The sequence below is a fragment of the Bombus pascuorum genome, chromosome 1, assembly GCF_905332965.1.
Source record: "Bombus pascuorum chromosome 1, iyBomPasc1.1, whole genome shotgun sequence".
Lineage (NCBI taxonomy): Eukaryota > Metazoa > Arthropoda > Insecta > Hymenoptera > Apidae > Bombus > Bombus pascuorum.
This window is the reverse complement of record NC_083488.1, coordinates 28544132-28559583: the sequence shown is the minus strand read 5'-3', so window position 1 is coordinate 28559583 and position 15452 is coordinate 28544132. Positions and strand designations below refer to the sequence as shown.

The 15452-nt window shown below is 43.3% G+C and overlaps 1 protein-coding gene across 1 annotated transcript in view; it reads right to left on the bottom strand.

Moving 5' to 3' along the window:
- LOC132909715 (zinc finger protein basonuclin-2-like) overlaps positions 1-7986 on the bottom strand; it is a 31198-nt gene extending 23212 nt beyond the window's left edge. The window contains exon 1 of the mRNA XM_060964689.1: positions 7717-7986. The gene's annotated coding sequence lies outside the window, so the exon portion shown is untranslated. The remainder of the gene's footprint in view (positions 1-7716) is intronic.
- Between the last annotated feature and the right edge of the window lie 7466 nt (positions 7987-15452).

Below are 15452 nucleotides of genomic sequence, written 5' to 3'. Positions count from 1 at the left end.
GAACGAACAGCCGCGTTATCGTGACGTTGGGAATAGTTTTTTTTCTTTTTTAAGGTTTACTCGTACGTATATATATGGTAATATATGGTAATCGAAGATTTATAGCGATGATATTTAGATCCTTGGAAGTTTTCTTGGCGAAGTAACTTTGATTGATTCGATAAATCGCTAATAATCTAAGAGCATTTCCTACTACGAATTCCCGTTCTTGCGCCGGCTCTTCTGCATGAAACAACGGCGGAACATCGAGGCACGTTCGACAAAGAGTCATCGAGTGCGCGTTCGAACGTCCTGGCTTCGGGGTCGAGCGATTCGCGACGCGGTCTCCGGGCACAGAATTCGCTCGTAAATCGATGCGCGACTGGCTGAAGGCGGTTTCACGTTCTCCAAAGCGTTCCGTCGAGGCATCCGCAGTAAACTGCGACGCTTCTGCTCCCAGCGAAACCCTACCGGATTCCACGGCCGTATTGCCAGCCGCCGACGCCGCTGCCGCCGCCGCCGCCGCCGCTTGTCGTGCGAAATTGCCTTCCGCTCCGCGAAACTCGTGCTCGATACGCCGCGCCGCCACGGCCGCGATATGATTTACCGTTTCCACGTCCGCGACCTCTCCCTCCGGCTCGCACCAAGAAGATAGCCCGATACGTACCGAGTCCGTTTCACCGCGGAAATTTATCTACGCGACTAATATCGTTTAATCTATCTATCGACGAAGTCATTTAATGGGAGTTATTTTCGTGAATTTGTTCTGGATCAAGATAGATGCAGCTATCTAGCTGTATCGAATATCCATTCGAGAGAAGAGTCGTTTGGATCGATGATGACTGTTGTTCAGGTAGATGGAAGGAAATGGACTATTTGGGATTCAGTTTGAAACTGACAGATTATTGGCAGAAAGTTTTTAAAGCGTCGACTGTAAGTTTAATATCCTATGTAATCGTTGAATTGATTCGATATAGCTACATATGTATAGCATTAAAGTGATTTTCCTTCTGTGGATTAAGAATCTAGAAATTTCTTTGATCTAACTTAAAACTGTCATAGAGTTTTGGAAACGTGCCTTTATCGAAGCCTTGTGGAACGTACAGCGATATCGATAGTTTCGTGAAAAGTAATGTGTGTTTATGAAATGTGTACGTAATCTTGGCAATTACACAATTACACAACTACGTAATTATTTATAAATAACTAATCGGAAAACGAATAAATATTTGCAAACATATATTTGTCTTTGGAAAATAATAGATTCACAATTCTCCTTTTCGTCCTTACGTAAGAGGAACGAATGAAGCCAGGTAGTGCGTGCCTACATTGTTACCGATAGTTTTTTAACAACCACAGGGTTGAATAGAAGCGTTTGTATAATAATATACGGTCGTTATCAAGCTTTCGTGACGTGATATTTCCTCATCAACCATCTTGGAGCCGAATTATTACCGACGTATATAACTGTTGGTAAAAAAATCTTTCCTTCTATTTCAAATCTCTGCATGGAAATCTCATAAGCGTTTAGTTTGAGAATTTGTAATAATGTCGTGAAAAAAGGAAATTTATTAAGATATAAAATACGACGAATATTATAATCTTCCACTTACCGATCTTAAGTTAAAACGCAAAGTTACGGGTTGATGTCGATTAATTTCGTCGAACTCGAAACGAAACGCGCTGTTCGAGGCAATCGAAGAATCGTTACGAGGAGTTTATCGCTCAGTGATAGATAGCGTTTAACAGGATACTATAATTAGCACGATCATCGTGAGTGATCTGCCACTTTCGATAAAAAGAGCGTAGGAGGAAGAAACTCGCGCGAACGAAGCCACCATTACGATCTAGGCGAAACTTCTGTTTGGAATTCTCATATTTTCGAACCTTCTGTCACTAGCAAATTACTAACAAGTCGCTTTAAACACTTAAGAATAATGTTAAGTTAAATTCATTGATATTCGTTACGTTTCCTCGAATTATCTGGAAACCCAATCCTCTAATTCTTCTAACGCGAGAGAACGCAAAAATAACTGTAAGAAATGCGTTCTAAAACTATTTTTGAAGCCTGTGGCCGAGCATGTATGTGCCAAGAAGCGTTTCAATTACAAAAGATAATACAGTCTGTATATAACATTGTCCAAGCTCCAATGTTCCTTTACACTGTTTGACAGTGATGCCTTCGCTTAGAAAAATAAAGATCGAGCAACGATAAATTTCGCGATTCCAACCAACGACGTCCTTTTTTCTATCTTTCGCTCGCGACATAATTTCTAGGAAACCTTCGGGACGATTTCCGCTCGACAAATTGCCGACGACTGCTGTCTCTGCTTGTTAAGTTGAGCACAGCTCGAGCCTTCAAAGTTGGAAGCGGCGATGACAGTGAATTGTCGTATAATTTGAACAAAGATTACGTCCAAGGGTAGTTGAGTTCTAAAATTACCTGCTAGCGAAATAAAATTTTACCCAAATAAAAACTCAAGATTTTCAATCACATCGAAATTAACTCGCGTCATAAATATTAATTTCAAACCAAAGTCCAAAATTGTCAACTGAAAGTAATTTCTTTTAAAAAGAAAAGTATCGATCTTCGAATCAAAGTAAAATCATCATTGATTATCGTAAATCACAAAATTTTGTTTCGTCATGGGATTATCTCGCACGCAATCTTTCGACCCATACAACGATGGTCCAGAAATATCGACGAGATCGAAACGACTCGAAAAGATCCGATCGAAAATGGTAACTTTGTCGGTACCTCGTCGACGATCGGCGATAACGTCGACGTAACAAGCGACAAGTCGAGCCGGTGAAACGCGGAATTAGCGCCTTCCCGCTTTGGGAATATCGCGATAATTGGTCAGGAATATGTCGCGTGCATCGAGCCGCCGTCGTCCATTAACGGTCCACGATCGAGCAGACTCGTTTGACGTCCGATCACGGCATGATGGGTTTCAAAGAACAAGCTTGAAAAAAACACGATACCTCCGACAATACCCGGACAGTGCTTATTTCATCCTGGAATCCGCTTTTTACACGCGCTTTCACGACGCTCATTGTAATCGTGTGCTATCTAAATGCGACTTTCATGAATCGAATTTCCAGTAGAACCGCGGATCACGAGGATCGCATCGGACCATTCGTTAATCCTGTTGGAAGCAAACAGGTTTCCATTCTCCTTGACATTTGCCTAGAATATCACGGCGGAATCGTGGTTTCAGGAAGAATTGCCTACTTTAGCGTGGTTATAATCGAAAATGAATCGACGACGCTGATCAATTATGGATCTGTCAATCGTCGAAATATCGCTTCGATCTTCATCGAATTGGATGGATCTTCGTTGCACGGAGCGAAGTGATAAAGTTTGTACTTCTGTCCATAGTATTGTTGTTCGTTCTATCATATTATCGTGTGGATAACGATGTTGATCTATCGTTTGATTTCTTATGAGATTTCAAATTTATTGTCTCGATGGCATTAGGATTTTAATTTTTATTCCTGTTTTAAAAATTTTCCGACCTTTTGTCTCGTCGATCGTTCATTTTTACTTTCTTACCGTTATTTACACTCTCTTATCGCTTGTGTCGAGCGAAACGATTCTCTTTGCAATACCGATATCCAATGGCAATGACGATTTATACGTCGAAAAGATCCACTATTCTTTTATACAATTTATTTGGCTACTCGTCAACGATAGCGTGCGCGAACTCACGAGCAAAGTATATATCGGTGTTTAATCGGAATTCGAATTTCCACGCGTATCGTGCGCGACTATTCTACATTCTCGATCGAACTGACGAAGACGCATCGCGCCGGAGCTCATACAGTGAAAGTATCAAATGTAACTCCGGTTTCGCGTGTTAAGCCTGTATAAATATCCGTGGACTTTCTCGCTCGGTCGCTAACTATCGGCACGATGCGTCGTTAGCGCGTTCGACGAATTTCTACGGCGCGGCGTCGCGACACCTTTTCAAGCACGTACTTTTCGATGTACGTTCGGCACGTACAATGCCTAGAGAAAAGCAACCGTTTTAGTAAGACTTTAAATTCTAGCGAAAGATCTCGGTAAGTTCTAGAAAGTTTTCCTAGGATATTTAACACGAACGATATCTCCCATCTGGTTTCAAATGTATACCATTTTTTGTACTTTAACACATTCGCTGTTATTGGCGCATAGGTTGCGTCGCTCCAATTATCCAGCAATACATAATGCCGCTGACGTAAGTGTTGGGTTTTTGCGTACGCCTTTCGGTAAAAACATCGTATATACCACTTAAAATACAGACATATATGATTAAAAAAGCGTAAAATTCTAAAAATGATATAATCGTATTTTAGTAACAGCGAATGTGTTAAAACGATTACTAAGAATCGACCTGATGTTACTTCAAACGAAAGAAAACAGCGCAATGTCTGTAAGATGAAAAATTCTAAACAATTGTATTAAAAACGATCATTAAGAATTGACCTGATATTGATCGAAAGATCCTAAACAATTGTATTATTAGACATTATTGAAGTAGTATAGCGAAGAATATGTCTGTTCGCGTTGGTTACCGTGAGCCACCATGGCTCTGTACAGCTTTACTCTGTACACGATTAATTGGTCTATAAGTTGGCATCGATATCGATAGCAGGACTTTTTTGAGAGGTCGATCGCTAGATGGTGGATGTTCCGAGGAAATCGTCGCCTGTCGGGCATTGTAATCACCCGTTAGCGTGATTTGGAGCGCGAGACACCCTCGGGCTGGCTCGAAGCCGCAGAAAAAGCGCTCCTGAAGGGACGAGGACCGCCCTCTTCGTATTCTCAACACGTTCCGCCAGTTTCAGTAATGTGTTCGCACGACCTACGACACTCGACGCGACACCAAGGAAACTTCCTTGCAGATGAATCGCTTTAATCGAATCAAACAACGGGAAACCTTCGAAAATTCTTACGTTTCTTCAGGCCTTTTAACATCGACCCACTCACGCCTTACAGAAGTAAAGTTTTACAGAAAGTTTTTGGAAGAATCGAATCTTCATAAAAATATTCGAGCGTTTTAATCCAAGTATCGATATACATAAATACAGAACTCGTAAGACGAAGATCGAATTTTAATCGGACTCTCAAACAATGGACTTACATTGATCATGTTACAGAAGGAAATATCTTCGACAACTCTTAGGTATATTGCATTTCGCCTTTTCCTCGATGCTATCTCCTTCGTTCTCTATACTGTACGCTTCAAAATAACCGAATCCATCGGAATATCATCAGGACCTCCGGCAATCGATGCACTTTAATCGAGCGGAATCGACAGAAGGTTCCAATCACTCTTGCGTTTTATCCTCATCTTCCAAGTCTCTTCCAAGTTTTGTACCACCTGTATCTCCAATCCGATTCGTACGCGATTTCCCGCAGATTCTTGCAAAGTGGTCTCTTTTCAGCCAGTTCTCGGTTCTTGTGCCAATCGAAGATGATCTCGGCGTGTCCGCGCGGAATTCATCGGTCGATGAAATTCCGAGGCGACGAGCGGGCAAGCACGAGCACGGAACAGGCGAGAGCGCGCGCGCACGATACACGGCCGCGAGAACCGGTTTTCCATACGTTTTAATTTCACGCTGACATCGGTGCAATTCAGTTTACACGGATACTGGCCATTTTCTAGCGCTAGCGGGCCGCCGCACCAGTGGAAACAAAAAGACAGAGATAGATAGATAGATAGATAGATAGATAGATAGATAGATAGATAGATAGATAGAGAGAGAGAGAGAGAGAGAGAGAGAGAGAGACGATGATAACGCACCGCGAGAGAGATTAATGTGCGACCATAGCGCGCGTATTTTCGAAGCCAACGTTTCCAAGAAACGTGCGGCGATCTTAGCTTTTCTCTGTTCCCTCTAGTTTCGATCTTGATCAAACGACCGATCGGCCATCAATTCCATGGCGACGCGACGCTTCGTCGTCCTTCGTTCCGATCAATTTCTTACAGCCTCTTTTTGATGCTGATTTCGTGATGTTTTTCAATGGAAGATCAATTGTTTCGAGAAGCAAGGAGGAACCTTGAGAATCGAGGAAGACTATTTGTCACATGGAATGATTTTTTTTTTTCTTTCTAGTCGATCGATGATCGTAAGCCGTAACACTTTAGGTCGATCACTGGCAGTCTCTCTACGCGCAAAAGTTTTATTCTTGGGAGATAAGAAGAGAAAATTAAAGATAAATGGAAAGTATTCCTTAAAGTCGATCGATGATCACGCACTGTGTTCACCACTGACAGTTCTGCGATAAACGAAAGTTGTAAAGAGAAAGAGATTTGAAAATTAACGAAAAGCGTTCTTTGGTTCGAAGATCTTTTTCAGAGTCGATTGATCGTCACACGTCGCGACACTTTACGTCAATCACCGATAATTTTCCTACGTACGAAAGTTTAATTCTCGGAAAGTAAAAAGGAAAGCTTCAGAAATTCGAAGACAAGCGTTCCACGAATCGAATGTCTTTACAGCCTATGAGTAATCACACGTCGCGACACTTTGCGTTCATCACTGTCAGTTCTATCGCGCATCCAGCGACTATACTAACTCGAGCAATTGAACGTTTACGGATTTGAAGCAAACTTTCAGTCGTTATTTTATGAAACTTTTTTATTCTTGTTCTAGTTTCCACATGCACTTTGTTTTAAGCACTCGCAGAACAGTTTCACAGTCTTATAAAAACCGACAAATCAGTTTCTCGATGAAAGATCACAAATTCTCGGGATCCATTGATCTTTGCACAATTCTGATGCTATCTTCTTCATCTGGCACTGCCTCGATCAAATTCCCATCACGACTTCCATATGATCGCGTAACGGGTACACCATGCACTTCTCCACGATGCACTTTCAAACACCGTTCTCGTAAACCGTTTCCTCACTCCATCCTCTCTTCCTGTTATCCCCTTTGATTCACAGAGTTTGCGGTTCTTGCGTTCGATTCACAATTTCCAGTCGATTCAGTTCATAGACACTACCGAGGAATAGACGTGTAACAGATGGGAAACCGCGGAACGACACTTCGCGAATAGAACGACATGTCGACACGTCATTTTCTCACTGATTTGTTTGCTGCGTCAATGATCACTAGGCGTTGATTTCGAATCGATACGTTTCGAGGATGGTCGTCGGATAGGATCGATGGAACTATCGGCGTACTTGGATCGAAACTCAACATACGAGAAATGTTAAAATCGGATTCTACACTACCTGTCACTTTCTCTACTACGTTATCCGTTTTTGTTATATTTGGGATGAAAACTCTCGTCGACCAGTCGGTTTCGTTTGGTTGTCAGTCCGTCGTCCGTCATCGAGCTTTTCACTCCACTGCTCTAACCTATCGACGTCACATTGCCATTTTTCTTCGTTGTATCCATCAAACTTGTCGAATTAGCGGCCGGCCTGATACATCGCTGTCACTTTGCGTTGCCCTACTGCCTTGTTTTCGATCACCGTAATCCCAAACGAAAAATCGTCGATCTTCGACCACTCTACTCCATCCACATCACTCCGTCACGCGGTCTCGTCGTCGATCGTCAAAGTTCTTCGTCGAAACGACTCGTGCACTTTGTCCCGTAAAGTCACCTTGTCCAGCGTGTTCAGTCTCGTCCCGTATCGTTCCGTCTCGTCCGCTCCGATCCCAGTCTATTCCTATCTCGCGAGCAAAGAGAAACTCCTATCTCGGTGATGATGTTTTGATTCTTGAAATGGATCGACTCACCTGCAGTATGTATCCCCGCGTGTAATCCTCGTACGTCCAGCCGAAAGCGGCTAGTAAACGTGTCACTTGCGCGTGCTGCAACTGGTTGAACAACTGATCGAGCAAGATCTTAAGGCGGATCGGTAGTGCGCGCGAGCCGTAGAGTACGAGAGATGCGACGTCAAACGCGGCCGTCGGCTCGACACTCTCTGAAGCCGGTGGCCTCTCCTCCTTCTCCGCAACGTCGGCTCCACCACCAACACTGCCACCACCACTACCGCCATCCCCACTTCTACCGTTCCTATCCCCACTACAGCTTTCCCCACCAGTCGTCGCTCTCCCACCACTGCCACTCGCATCGCCACTTCCACCTCCGCCGCCACCTCCGCCACCGCCTCCTCCTACCCTCGACGCCGCGGCGGCGGTCGTCGTCGTCGTCGTCGTCACCGTGGTCGTCGGCGTCGCCTGCTTTACCCTCCCTCCGCCGCTTTTGTCCTCCCTACCAGTGGCACGGGGGCTGGAGACGACATCCCCACCAACCGACAGTCGCGCCAGCGCTGCAACATACAGTGGAAAAGAGACAGGTTAGAAAGAGAGTCGCCCGCCGCGTTCGTTCGTTCTCGCTGCGCGGCGGATTAGCGCGTGTGTTGGTGACCGTGGACAAACCTGCCCCACCACGCGACCTGCTCGGTGGCACCTCCTACCCCCGCACCTCCTATGCCCCCACCCACTCTCGTTCACGGTTGCTGTCCTTTCGTTTTGTTCCTGTCTTTCGCGGCCTCTAGCCTGCTCCGCCGACCGTTCCGTATGTCTCTCTCGCTTCTGTCTCACCGGGTATCGTTCTCGAGCAACCTAGGGTCGTCGTGGCACCGAGGGTACTTACTTACCCCCACCCTATCCGCCACCGGACTTGCCCCCACCATTGTCAAGTACCAACACACACCAACGTTACGGGCCACCGTTACCGACGCACACGCACACCGCGCGCGCCCGCGACGCGATAGTTCCACTAACACCGATACGCTTCTGCTCGCTACCAATACTGCGAGCTGGAATGTACGGCCGGTCGCGCTGCATCCCCACCAACCGGATTTTCTCATGAGACTCGGCAATACTCGGCATCCATCAACCTGCTGCTGCCGCCACAGTGTCTCGGTTCGTACGCCGATCGCTGTTCGCGTGATACCAACGTTGCTGCGGCGCGACGCGATGCGATTTCGGAGGACCGCGGCCTTTATTTTATACACTTATGCTTTCTTTCGCGATTTTTCGAAGATTTTACTTCGAACATTTGATAGCAGGTGAATAGTATCTGGTTTTACGGCGAATATGATGCTGTTATAGTTAGTTAAATTTGTAAAAGGTGTAGGAAAAAACCTTTTTCATTGTTTAAAATATAGGATTAGAAAAGGTTATTTCAATTTATTTAATAAAAATTACAGGAATTCTGCATTTGTTCTGCGAGATCAGATACGTACCACGGCTCTTTTTATGGAAAGTTGAAAGTTGATCTTATCGAAATGTATAAATCAGTATATCGAGGTAATCAATAATATTAATGTCTAAGTTTCTATAATTGGCAATATTAAATATTACAGAAGTGAAAACAGCCATTGCCATTTGCTCTTCTAGCCAGCATTGTACAACTTGTCATTACTCAGTCGGTTATATCTCCGTTCATTTTCGAATTATGATTTCCTAATATCAGTTTTAAGTTTGTGCTTTGTTAAAAGATGCGATAGAGAAACTTATTTTTCTGTATCATAGTCATACACGTATTCCAATTTCTAATCGTATACGTTCGCGTATCGCGTAAACGTTAAACAATCCGTCGTTTGTAACGGAACGGTGCAGCGATCGCGACGTAGTTTCACGAGGGAAAACGCCCGCGGACACGATGGCCCAAGCAGCGCGTTGCTTTCTCAGAGACACGGACACCGACGTATATAGTCGTCGAGACGGTGGCCGTAAGGTCTCGAGGCGCTTTCCCTCCAGAACCGTCACGCTTTTCGCACCTGACGATTCCTATCTCGGGACACGAAAGTTTATGGACCTTCTTACCACGCAGACGCACATACAATCATACACGTAAAACATACCGCCTCTCCCGATGGTATCGTTGTCGGGTTTCGCGTACGACGAAAACATTAATCGAAAAGGTACGCGTCAATCCACCCCTTCTCCGTCTGCTTCTATCTCTGTCTTGATCGATATGCTCGAACGATTCACGATTTATAGGCTGGCGGATGTTTATCGGATAATACGAAAGATTGATGCGTGACGTTTTGTCTTCTTCTTTTTTTTTTTTTTTTTTTTTTTTTAATGACGAGACGATGAACGCAAAAATCTCGGAGACGAAGGTTATGAGACGAATGGTGGTGCACTTTTAATGGAGAGCAGTTAGGTTTCGTGAGTTATGTAACGCGAGGAACATATGGTGTCTCGAAGATCAGAGTTCCGATTTGACCACCTTCTTTGATTCTTCTAATTGCAGCAGATGTATACCGACGATAGCATCTGGGATCGATTACTTGTAAATGATATGAAAGTACGGTGAATAAGAGTAAAAGCGGTGCTTTGAAAAGAGCGTATGGTAAACTGTGACGTCTTGACGTTACTTTTGACAGACACGAGTATGATACCTACTTTTTAAGGCAAAGTGATAGGTCATTTCCGATACTTCAAACGTAATAAAAACAACTGTAATTAGAGAAATTTTGCCAGTCCGCGAAAGATGTTCCTGAGTAGAAACAAAAATTGCGGCAAATCTTACCATTCGAAAATTCACATGGAAATGAAATTCGCGAAACGATAAGGTAATGTAACGAAGTATTTTCCACTCTAATATTCATCTTGGAGTCGGTTTAACCTTAACGCCGAGCGATTAGTTGCCGAAATGCGAGATAATCCCTTACTGTCGTGCACAATGCACGATGGGAAAGCGGTGGTGACTATGGGAGGATCCTTTACGCTTGTCCTTTTTGTTGAAGTCGATAATATTGAGAAAGTGCGGCGTGGTTGCGTCATGGGATGACGCCGGCCATGATTGTCGCTGGTCGCTGTAGGTGCCATATCGTGGCATATCGGGCCCCATGACGAGCGGACGCTCGCCTCACCACGGTCCCACCTGGGGATCAATAGAAACCACCCAGTCATCGCGATCGGGCGCCACTTGTCATTAATGACTATCCGATTTTCGATTTAATTAAACCGCGATGACGATCTCGCCACCTAGACGAGTCAGGGATCTCGCGCGGCGGAAAGCCAGATCGTTTCTGGAACGATCGAGGCTGGATGATTGGTCCGAGTTGCTCGGGTGCTTTAGAGTTTTTAAAAGGGGCTTTCTCAGGGTTGATGAATACGGGGGTCTCTGTTACCCTGGGAGGGTAAGAGGCGGGAATAGCCAGGGGATGGGTTAACGGGCTCGTTTGCTCGTTTTCCAAGAACTTTAAGTGTTTCGGATGAGCACTGGGATTGGAGTTCGCAGCGAGAGGTAATTGGTTGTTTAGTCAAATTCGAGACACGGTCGTTAGTAATAATATTGACCATCGTTTCGTATCCATCGTCGACGATAGACATTGATTATTGCGATCGTCACCGTGACCAAGTTTTACTTCGTACTAGATAGTCAAAAATATTTAAAGTATTTATCGTATTGAAATTTCTAATGAAATTCGTAATTTCGGTATAATCGCGATAAATATATAGAATTTGCGATTGTTTTATAGTACAGTTAACAGAAAACTTATCTTAATTTTTCAAGATCGAAGAAGCGGCTTAAACCGGAAGAAGCCATGGAAATATAAGTACAAAAGTCGTAAACTCGTTCTATTGCTTGTTCTTATCGAAATGGGAAATAACAGAGGAGGAAAGAAGTATGTGTCTATCGTATACGAATGGGTGGATGATCATGAAAACGTTTGTATGGAATCTTAATTCCCTGAGAATTACTTTGTAGCCTTTTCTAACTTGTTAAAGATGTCGTAAATTGTAAATATGATGTGATATGTGGTAATATAAAAGTATCTTAACATTCATACATGTAATGTAAAATGTAAATGACAGGAATGTAAACCGACGACGGTTCTTGTTGTCGTAAACTAACAATGCCTTGTACGTTTAACCAATTTCTTATCAAATAACGATAACACGAAAGATTCTTTTATTCTCTCCTTTTAATTAATTATTTCATCTCTGAACAGCGTAATTTATGTAACACTTTTCTACCACGTTTCTATATTCCAAAGCAAGCATTTTCCACGTGACCAGAAACGTTATAGATACTTCTTATGGGTTCCCCATGAGAATAGCCAGGGACGTGGGTCTTTGAAAGAGGCAAAGACTTCTTCAATCTTGCTAGACTAAGTCAGTGCCGTCGACAGATGGAGCTCCATGTTCTGTCCCTTTCTATGCCTTCTAACCATACATATATATAGATACAGAAAAATCAACGCGTTCTCAAGGGAAGCAGTTACATTCACCACACACATTTCTCATATATAACCCGACATCCATCAACATTCCCATCCTATAATAACAAAGACGTAAAGAAGCAAGTTTCTTAATATTCTGGATCGATATAACGAGTCTGACCCACGTAATCTTTACGCGTTAAATTGATTACGTATTTATTGGCAAATTAAATTAGGTGTTGAAATTTCTATAAAATTTTATTAGCAATATCATTATTTTATATCGCACTAAACGATATAATGACAAATTAAAAAATTTCACTTTAAACCAGGTAGGTGTATTGCAGATCCTCTACCTTTAATGGTCATCTGGATAAATATCAGTGAAAAGGAACGAACGTACGACATCGAGCGAAAGCAGAAAAAATTTCACCGAAGCGTTTCATCGAATCCTCGATCCGTTTTCCGTCGACACCGCGTTGTTGTTATATTTTTCCTCTTTTCGCGGATCAGGCCGGTGGTTTTTGCCAGCGACAACGAATTTTCCAACGAACGAACGTCAACGGAAGGGTGGTGGCGCGGTGTCGACCGCGTGTTATCCAGGTTTGCGGCACGGAACGCGTTTTTGCGAGACATGCGCACGGTTCGTCCGTCGAATTTCATGGGATTTCCGGTTCACTATTATTTTTGCTTTCGCGTATCGACGCGTTTCACAAAAGACACTGTTTACGTTGCAGTGTAAACCCGTTTCACATATTTTCGTGACATTTATCGTTGAGTCGTTGTTTTATTTATGAGCTTTTCAACGGTTCATCGGAGCTTGATATTCTTCTTATCCTTAATTAATAAAATCAATATTTTGTCAATTTATCTAGATTCATATCTATTCTTGATTTACATTCTGTCAAACGTTCGTTTTATTTTGTTACAGTAGGTTTCGTCGTATTAATAGCAATTGCCATTTAATTATATCCATTTATCGTGTACTTGATTCGTATCGTGTATCAAACAGTTGTACGTAAATTATATTTACGTAGCAATAAAAAAACTACGACTTCCTATCTTACAAACTGTTAACCAATATAGAGCACGTCGCTGTTGCAAACCAATTACCACGTACTTTACATTCATCGACCCAAATTCCCACAGACATTTTCTCGCTACCCAAAATATTCCCAATACAGTGTTCAAAAATAAATAAAAAAGGGAAAAAAGGAAGGAAAAAAGGAAGAGAAAAATAATTCTACATACAGAGAGATCATCGAAACAACAAGCAAACTAAAAGTCCTCATCCTCCCAAACACGGCGCGTTTTCCGAAAACAACAATCCCTATATACTCACGCGTGCGCAAGCTTTTTGACCTCTAAAACAAAAAGCCAAAACAAAACCGGGGGGGGGGGGAGAGGAAAAAAAGGAGATAGGAAAAAAGAGAAAAAGGAAAACGAGAAAAAAAAACTGAAAACCCGGTCGACAGGGGCGTTCGATCATGGAGGTAGGCAGCCACGAAATGGAGATTCGAGTGCATGCATACATAACCGATGGTCGTAGGTATACATATGTGAGAAGAGGAGCGCGCGCGCGCGCGCTACCGGGACGCGATGATGCCGGGACGTAATATCAATACGCCACGAAGGCAGGATGGTCGCGTCTGATTTTCCGAGCGCATCGGCACGTGGATAATGTTTTAATGGAGTTTGCGGAGTGCGAGGAGGGATGGCAGGGCCAAGGGTGAGCTCGCCATGGTTTACATACCATTTACTCGCGCCCTGTAACCTCGCCAGCCGACTGTTTACAGTGCTGTACAAACTGTGCTCGGGTTGCTGCCGTGACGATGATTCTTCCTTTATCCGTAGCGATATATCGCGGCAATCGAGCGTTGCCACTGATTAGGAAAGATGGTCTCCTTCGATACGCGTTCTGATCGTTGGACGAAACGGTGACAGATTGTGGAAACTTTATGAGACAATTTCGTGTGATTTCCGAACTTTGCGATCGAGGGGATGGTTTTTGATTGATTTCGGGGGGCGAGGGGTTGTTGGCGGGACGATCGAGGTGGAGTAATGGAATTGTTATGGGAATCGAAGGTTTGGAGGAGGATGGAAGCGTTCTCGAGTAGTCGGGGATGAAAGTTTTGGGCCGGGTATGGTGTCGTTCGGCGAGGCTCGAGTTAATCGAAATGGAGTCGAGGATTATACGTTTTGATTGGAGAATTGTTGACGAATACTCGGAGGGAAAGCAGACGTTAGATGTTCTTTGTGATTAAGCGAATGCGGTTGCAGACTGCCGAAGGGTAATTAGAAATGTGTCTTATGAAGAGCTGCGGTAGATGTTTCGAAGCTTGATGACTGTCCTCTGTCAATCTCGAGGCAGATGACCTGATTCAAGGAACATAGAGGCCTCCTTGTATCTTTCAGTAAATATGACTGCAGTTATCGATGAAGAGATTAACCGAGTATTTATAGGTATATTTGAATTATGAAAGTAATGGAAACTTTACTGCAAGTACAATCTGGTTAGAATACACAGCAACTTTGTGTCATAAATAACATTTTAAACTTATGTAAAAATTAACAAACGACGTCGACATTTTGCGTATCCTCGTACAATCTTTAAATATTCCAAAGATATGAAACTAATTTCTCAAAACTTTGAAATATCGCTGAGTCGTGCTTTAATCCTTAACTTAACCATCGAACGGCACGGAACCATAAATCCAACCCATCGAAAGATTCTCACGTAGGCAAATCCTTTTCTATCGCGTGGTAAGCGCAAACAGAAAGAGACGTACTATCGTAACCTTACCGAACCGGCATTTAAACGCATTCCGTTATTATCGTCGCCTAACGAACGCGCTGTAACAGGCAATTTCAGTTCGATGTTGAACGTCTGCCGGTGCCATTACATCGTTCGTACAAAGTAAGCAAGAAATCACTTATTATGTTGTTAGACACATTACAAGGATGGCGCTTGCGCAATCCTCGCCGACTTCCTGGGACAAACAGGCAGGCACGTCACCTTCCATCGGCCTCAAAAGAAAAAAAAGAGCCACAAACATACGATATCGTCGTGTTCGTGTTCCATCCGGCTGCCTAAGTGACATTATGCGAACCAGACGATACGAACAAGCGATAAAGTGAATTTGATCGCGGTTCTTAGCTTCTTTGTATACGAGACACGTGTTATAATGTAGCTTATAGCGTAGCTTTTTTGCTCTTTGTCATTGGCTTAATAAATAGTTAATGGTTGCCTAGAATTTTTGCACGATACACTGATTGTCCATTTCACGTATATTATTGGCGATGTGTTTATTTCGATTGAAATTTGCATTGAATGGACAAGAATGT